At 45.1% G+C, this 7459-nt stretch overlaps 1 protein-coding gene across 1 annotated transcript in view; it reads left to right on the top strand.

Annotated features, from left to right (window-relative positions):
- Positions 1–49: 49 nt before the first annotated feature.
- RASSF6 (Ras association domain family member 6) overlaps positions 50–7459 on the top strand; it is a 92664-nt gene continuing 85254 nt past the window's right edge. The window contains exons 1-2 of the mRNA XM_064651334.1: positions 50–815; positions 1333–1423. The gene's annotated coding sequence lies outside the window, so the exon portion shown is untranslated. The remainder of the gene's footprint in view (positions 816–1332; positions 1424–7459) is intronic.

Raw genomic sequence — 7459 nt, 5'->3', positions numbered from 1 at the left:
CTCCGCGCTCTTTCCTTTTCTTCCTCCTCCTCCTCCTCCTCTTCCTCCTCCTGCTCCTGCTCCTGCTCCTGCTCCTCGATCCCCTCACGCTGTGGCGGGCAGCGCGCGCCGCGCTCGGTGGGCGAAAAGGGCGCGAAAGGCCTGAGGGGGCAGCGGGCTCGGCTCCCCTCGGGGATTCCTCAGCAGATTTCAAGCGCCTGCACTAAAAGCGTTGTCTTCGCTCTGTGTTCTCACACGTGAAAAGGTGAGGCAGCTAAACAGTGACTGAAATAAGCCTCTGACCCCCTGGATATTCTGCCAGTTTTGCCACAAACAGCTGTATTTCTGGACGGGTACTTGCTTCTGTTTTCTGCCTCTGTTGCCAAATACTTTGAAAGTGTTGGAATAAATACAACTCTCTCCTACCGTCTTGGTAGTGTTAGAAAGGAAGGCATTACTTTGTTTCTGGCCCAAGGTGTGTGTGAATGACTGAAAGAATCCCAGTCCCCATGTAGGCAACAATAATAATTTTTTTTCACCTGCTTTGAGATTTTAGAAAACAGATTAATGATCATTGGTTCTAAATTACATAATTCTCTTTTCTGAGTTCCTATTCTACCTTCTTTTGGCTACTAATTTCTCCTTTTCTATAACAATTAGTCCATATCTGTAGTCTTTTTTGTGTCTTTTGTCCTCTGATGGGTTTGTTCGAGCTCAAATACTAAGCCTTTTTTCTTATTATTATTTGGTTTGGTTTTTTTTTTATAAATGTCCTTCCAGATGTCCAAGTTCAACAATATATTTTTCCCAGGCTTTGCTCATTGAAGCATATAAAGGTCAGTTTAGCAAAAGTTCTTACTTTTGCTAAGTAGAACTTAGAAACTTATAAGAATCTATGTTCTTATAGAAGTAGCTGCCTTAGAGTAATTTGAGGCTTAATACAGCTTATGATTAATTAAAACACGTAATTAAAAGGTTTAATTGCAACCACTGAAAATTAGAAAAGCTATATCCTTTCCAACCCTGCTAGTAACTGTTTTGTCCAGTTCTGCAAAAGGAAGGTGTTCCTGCAATAGTGATTTTCCAGAGGTTTTCATGTAGTATGTATGGGACATGTAAAATCCTGTTGTGATGCTCCATAAGAATGTTCTCATATTCTATTCCCAAATACAGAAGGTCTCAGATGTTCAATGTGGCTGGCTAAGTATGTTGGAAGGGTGGGTCATATAAGTGATACTTTAGTAAGCACAAGATATTGTTATTTAAAAAAAAAAAAAAGAAAAGCAGGAGGGATTTCCTTTTTGTCTCAGTTTCATTTTTGTACTGTTTTCTTTCTCATTTTCTCTGCTGAAGCTAAAGAAAAGAAATTGCATGGACATAGGAAGAGGAGGTTTCTGTCAGAGCAGGGTTCTGCCCCATCCCAGGCACAAGGAAAAACTGCCAGGTTTGTTTTGCATGAACACCTGACTTGCCTAAGGTTAGCAAGTTCTCTTTTGCAAAAACCATTTCATAAGTTGCTCCACGTTTCTATCTTTGTTTGTTTTTATTTCCCAGGTTGGCATAAAAACAAGGTTATGGTTGCTTTCAGTGTCTCTGAGGAGAGTTCACTTCTAGGAGACTCTTTCATCAATGTACTGAATATCTCAATTTCCACAACCCTGTCTCATTAGGAATCAGAAGGAAACTCCCTCTCATCAGAAAATGGAGAATTAAATTGTAAATCATAACAGTGTGGGTTAACTTTATGGGTTTTTTTAATTGAAAATCTTATAACAAGAGATTACAATGTTCTAAGTTTTATAATATGCATGATATCTTTTAATTAGTTCTCTCCTTTTCATGCAAAACCACAAAATACCGACTAAATGCAAACATGGTGTTTATGTCCCTCAACTGTTGTTGCTGGCAGTGTCTGAATTTCCTTATTAACTCTCCTGTGCCTTTATTTGGCTTTTTGAACCATCCCTTATGCTCTCTGAGTGGGACAGTGGGATATATGGCCTCACAGCTGCAGGGTTATGTTGGGATCTGGCCCGGAATGGGTGACATGTGGTTATGGAAAAGATGCCAAAAATAATCCTTCTGAGATGGAAATGGAGCAGAGCAGCCCCTTGAGAGCAGCGTGTCACCGTCCTTTTATCTGCTCCCCTCGGCTGGGGCCTCCCCCAGGCACAGCTGGGCTTCCATGTTCCCTGTGGGGCCCAAGGAGTCAGTCCCTGCCATAGTGGGGGCTCTCGAGGCCCTGGGTCAGTCTCTACCATTTTGGGGCAGCCCCAGGGTCAGTCCCTGCCATTTTGGGGCAGCCCCTGGGTCAGTCCCCGCCATTTTGGGGCAGCCCCTGGGTCAGTCCCCGCCATTTTGGGGCAGCCCCTGGGTCAGTCCCCGCCATTTTGGGGCAGCCCCTGGGTCAGTCCCCGCCATTTTGGGGCAGCCCCTGGGTCAGTCCCCGCCATTTTGGGGCAGCCCCTGGGGCAGTCTCTGCCATTTTGGGGCAGCCCCTGGGGCAGTCTCTGCCATTTTGGGGCAGCCCCTGGGGCAGTCTCTGCCATTCTGGACCGGACCAGAGGCTGACTGAGGCTCACGGAGGCCAGGGCGGAGCAGTGGCCGTCCCACCTGTACAGAGCTCAACCTGTTCCCCCAAACCCACTTCCCACCTGGTTGTTTTGAGCCAGTCAACCCTTCTCTGGTGTTGTGCAGAAATAAAGCTGGAAGTGCAATCCTGGAAGCAGTTTGGGATGTTATTAAACAGTGAAGCAATGGACTATAATGTCTTCCATATTTCCTGCCACTGCTGCTGCCGTGTGGGAAATCATAAAACGGACAGGTGAGAAGCTCAACTGTCCTGAAACCCTTTTCATCTGGGGAGAGGAGCAAAGGGTTAAGTGAGGTGTGAGTTAAAGGTTATTCAGTGTATTTGGCTGAGTGAAGAACAAACAGTTAGAGGAGTAATGTGAATAATAAGGAGGTGCCAAATAGATGAGACCTTGTGCCAGTAGCAGAACTGTTAATTAAGTGAAGAGAGTAGTACCTGGTGGAACACTTTGGTAACTTTCTGCCTTTTACAGTGTTGCAGGGAGCTTTCTGTGCTGTTGTGTACCTCCTGATTATTTGTGAAATAGAAGGTTTGTATGCCTAAGTTTCTGTAAGTGAAAGGGAAGAAGCAAGATGAAGAATGGGCGCAGTTAATTTCCCTTTTTCAGGGGAGAAGAGTGCCCAGGTGTTCACTAGTGTTCATTTTCTCCTTAGAATGTGTGTGTTCTGCCTGGTAGCCATTAGAGCTTCAGTTCCCCTTTGTGGTCAGAGAAGGGAAATGAAGTTCCTGCTGAGGGTGGTTCAGGTCACCTGAATGAGTGGCCAGTTTTCTTCCCGCAAGGGGAAAGCTGGAAGTTGTTTTGTGGATTGCTCCCTCAAATTCAGCCTTGTGGATTTTCACGTCAGGTTGATGTCAGCAGTCCACAGTAAGAGATAATTCAATCCTGGGGAGTGAGAAGAAGGGTTTAGGTGAATCAAAATAGTGAAATAGAATTTTTTAATTTTTTTTCTCTAAGGAATACCCACATTTGGGAAAAACGTAGTTGTAGCTGGAAGATCTAAGAATGTTGGAATGCCTGTCTCAATGCTGTTACATACTGATGGGGAGCACGAAAGGCCTGGAGGTAAGTCCAGGGATGTTGTTTGAATGTTTCCCTTTGTGAAATGCTGAGAGTGAAGCTGAGCAGAGGATTCAACTAAAAGAGAAAGCTTTTCACTTTTGTCAACAGCTCTAAGGGGAGCAGGGAAATAAATTTGCTCATCTCTTTCCTGGCATCTTCTCAGGTGAGTAGTTTCTGGAGTCAACTTTTTCTGGTATTACATCACCCCACTGTCCTCCCTTTGAAAGAGCTGCTGTTTCCCCGCTGTCAGCACTGAATGTGGAGGATAACAGTGCCAGTGTGGCCTTAAAGAGCTGCAGAGTTTGTGTGAGGTTTGTACAAATCCGTGCAGCTCTGTGCCTTCCCCTCCTGCTTATTTGGTAACCACTTTGTTTTGGTGCCCTGAGCACACACATGCACAGAATTCCACCTACGCTTTTCTCTGTCCGTGTAAAATAAAGATTCCATCATTTCTGTTGTGCTGTGTCAGTTAATTGGTGTTTATGAAAATGCCCAAATGCCCAACCAAGTAACTTGTTTCAGCGTGAGTTCTGGGCTATGACCCACGTTGGCCTGGGGCTGTTTCTGCGGGGCAGTTTGTATCCCCCTGGAACCCGGGGGTTGTAGTGGAAATATTTTTAAGCAATTCTAATTACAGAAGCCTGCATGTGCTGCTCTAATTGTGCTGTAGGAAGAGAAACAAGTATAATTTAAATAGAGTGCTGCCCTTTTGCAGCTTCCTTGTGGTGTTGGAAAGTGCCACCATGGTATGCACAGGTGAGGTAACATGAACGTTTAATCCCAGGCCCATTTAATAGGAGGGGAGTGAAATCTGTTATTAATATAATAAAACAGTAGAAGCTTCGCAGTAATCATGGAGTTGGTTTTTCCCTTCAGCCTCTGTGGGAAAGTTGCTATTTGAAACTTCTCTCAGTGTTGGAGTTGTAATTACCATGGGTGCATAGTTCTGGTCTCATCCCCATTCCCATGAAAATGAGTGGCAGTTTTGCCCTTTGCTGCGAATCCTGGGTGACGAGTCTTACTGGCAGTGTTCTGGTTTGCCCACCTCCTGTACTGTGGTGGTACACAGCATAAAGCAGCTGGCAGTGAGAAAACTAAGGAACAAGTGTACTTCTTAGACAATAAACCAGCATTAAGTGTGGTACATGCTGTGTACGTGGTGATAAATAGTTTTATAGTTGTAATCCGGTGGGGTTTTCATTGGTGACTCGTAGATGGGGCTGTCCTTGGAGATCTGGTTCATCTCCTGCAGGTGGTTTTTGGCTCTGCTGCTGCTGTGAACAGCAAGAAGCAGCCTGGATGGTGTGTGGAAGGCAAGGCAGGCCAGGGTTAGGCTTTAGCTTTTTTTTTGAACTCAGGAGGATGGGGACCAGACAAGACCTAAACCAAAGTGCTGAAAAGGAACTTTGTCAGGCTGTCAGTCAGGGTAGTTTTTTATCAGCAGTTGGGCTGATTTGATGAAATGTTTTTGATTGAGAAGTGATGCAAGGGGTGTGTAGGATAGCACTTTTTTCTTCCTTTCTGTTGTAGGTTTTGGTTGTTTTTTTAACATATTATGAACAGAACTGAAAAGGTGGGGCATGTCTTCATTTGGGACGTTTTGTGTGTAGGAACAGTCATATCCTGCAGGTGGCAATATCTGATCAGATGGAAGAGCTGTGTGAACCCTTCCAGAACAAATGTGGCAATTAATTGCTAATGTATTCCATTTCAGGTGATGCCACAGTGACCATTACTCACAGATACACCCCAAAAGAGCAGCTCAAGATCCACACGCAGCTCGCTGACATAGTAATAGTAGCTGCAGGTAATGCTCGTGGTTGTTACTCCTCCAATTGCTGCATTTCCAGCCGAAAAGGAGGACTCTGAGTCTGTGGCAGTGGCTGCTCCAGGTCCCACTGAGCAAGGTGTGCTCGCGCTTGCCGAGGGTGTTGCAGCAGGGAGGATTTGTGCAGTAGGGAGGGCGAGTGATGTGGCTCTTTGTTCTTGCCCTTCACATTTGCAGACTCATAAACTGTTTCTCGTCACATGTGACACCTTTGCCTTAGGGAGACTTCAGAGTGAACTCAGGACTGGGAACCAGTCAGTGCATAGTTTGTACGGGTATAATTACGTAAATTAAAACATTCTCTGTGTCGTGCAAAAGTCATGAGTCATTTAAATTCTGACAGGAGGGTTTCTTTAAATCAGCTGGAGGCTGCATTCACAACACCGTGGTATCATTGCCCTGCTGTTAGTATTGAGGGCAACCCTGCGAAATTAACTGAAGGTTTTGGTAACCTACGTTATTATGGCTGGGTTTTTTTCCTTTTACAGTTATCAGGTAGAGGGGAAGAGAATGGTAATGGCCTGGAGGCAGGGGTCTGAAAAATCAGTGTCTCTACTCATAGAGCAATGTAGAGTGAAATACTTAGAGTTTGACTCGTTTATCCCAAAGAAACAAGCACAACTACTTCTAAGAGAGCTCTGTTTTTTGTTGACAGGTATTATAAATAGGAAGCCCCCCATAATTTAAAACAAACAAATAATGCAACTTCCTAAAGTGTTGGTCAAACTGTGTGTCCCTTGCAGCTCAGGATATCATCCTTCTCTTGTACCATTTTGAAGCAGTACAGGAGGATTGTGTCTTTCCCCTTTTCTGCTCCCTTTCTCCCTCCTCCTCATCCTCGAGGCCCAAATTGTGCTTCCTTGTTTTCTAGGTGGAGACAGAGAGGGACCTGTCTAAAGCTTGTCACTTCCTGTTGAAGTGAGATGCCCTTGGCTTCAGGGCATCTGTGTCCCTTTCCAATGGCAGCTCAGGAGCAAAAACCAGCTTGTTTGTCCCACATCTATTTACCCATCTGTGGGCCTGACCAGAATTCCCCACTGAATGCAAGATAACGGTGCGTGCACTACCTGGAAATAAACCAGTAACTTCTCATGGGACGTGATCTGTGGTCCTCTTGTGTAGGAAATGCCGGTTAATCAGCCCCTTTATTCAGGTAGTGTCAGGTCAACTGCATCAGAAATTGGCTGTTTCACCGTCCTTGCACCTAAGCTGGGATTAGGTAGGGCCTTTTTTCTCCTTTGTTTAAAATGTGATTCATCATTTCCTCCAAAAATTACCAGGTGAAGGTTTTCCCACATTCTTCAGTCAGTGCATTTTAGGAATAGCTGCTCTAAGGCTTATCTCTTGCCACTTGGTATGTAAAGTAGGCTTAAGTAAATAGATCTGCTCATTTGGTTTGGGGGTTAGTTGATTTGTTGCTATTAAGTATTTGGCCTATTATCAAACCATTTTACAAAGGGTGTAACTGTGCAGCTTCCGTTAATGTGCTTCCAGCCCTATCAGACACACATCATTTACCCCCATGAGGCTGAGGCATTATCCAGCTCCCAGCCAGCTTGCCATGGATTGCATCAGAGCGGGATGAAGGAGACGCAGCCAGATGTTATCGAGTGGGATGGGAAAGAATTTAAAGCCTTGACTTGCTCAATGTGCCAAGCAGAGTTTCAAGCTGGTGTCCTATGGGGGAGTGAGAAATGGAGAGCAAGGAAGGTTCTTGTATTGCCTGTATCCAAATGTCTGGCTGTGCTCCAGCACTTCCCAGGAAGCCAAAACCTCGTATGCCAGTGCTTGCCCCCAGTAACAGTGCAGTTTCCAACCAGATGGATTTGGTTTCTTTTCCTTTTTGTCTTTGCTCCACCTGAGAGAAAAGTGCTTTGGTGGGGAGAGGGGAGTGTAGACTCCCTTTGTGGAGCTACTGTATTACTGGGATAAACCTTGCTCTGGGAAGACAGAAGTGAGGGAATGGTTCAAGAAGGAAGGTGGATCCCACCCCAGAGAC

Source organism: Pseudopipra pipra, chromosome 4 (assembly GCF_036250125.1).
Source record: "Pseudopipra pipra isolate bDixPip1 chromosome 4, bDixPip1.hap1, whole genome shotgun sequence".
Taxonomy (NCBI): Eukaryota; Metazoa; Chordata; class Aves; order Passeriformes; family Pipridae; genus Pseudopipra; species Pseudopipra pipra.
Note: the sequence above shows the minus strand (reverse complement) of the source record. Positions and strands in the feature narration are given on the sequence as shown.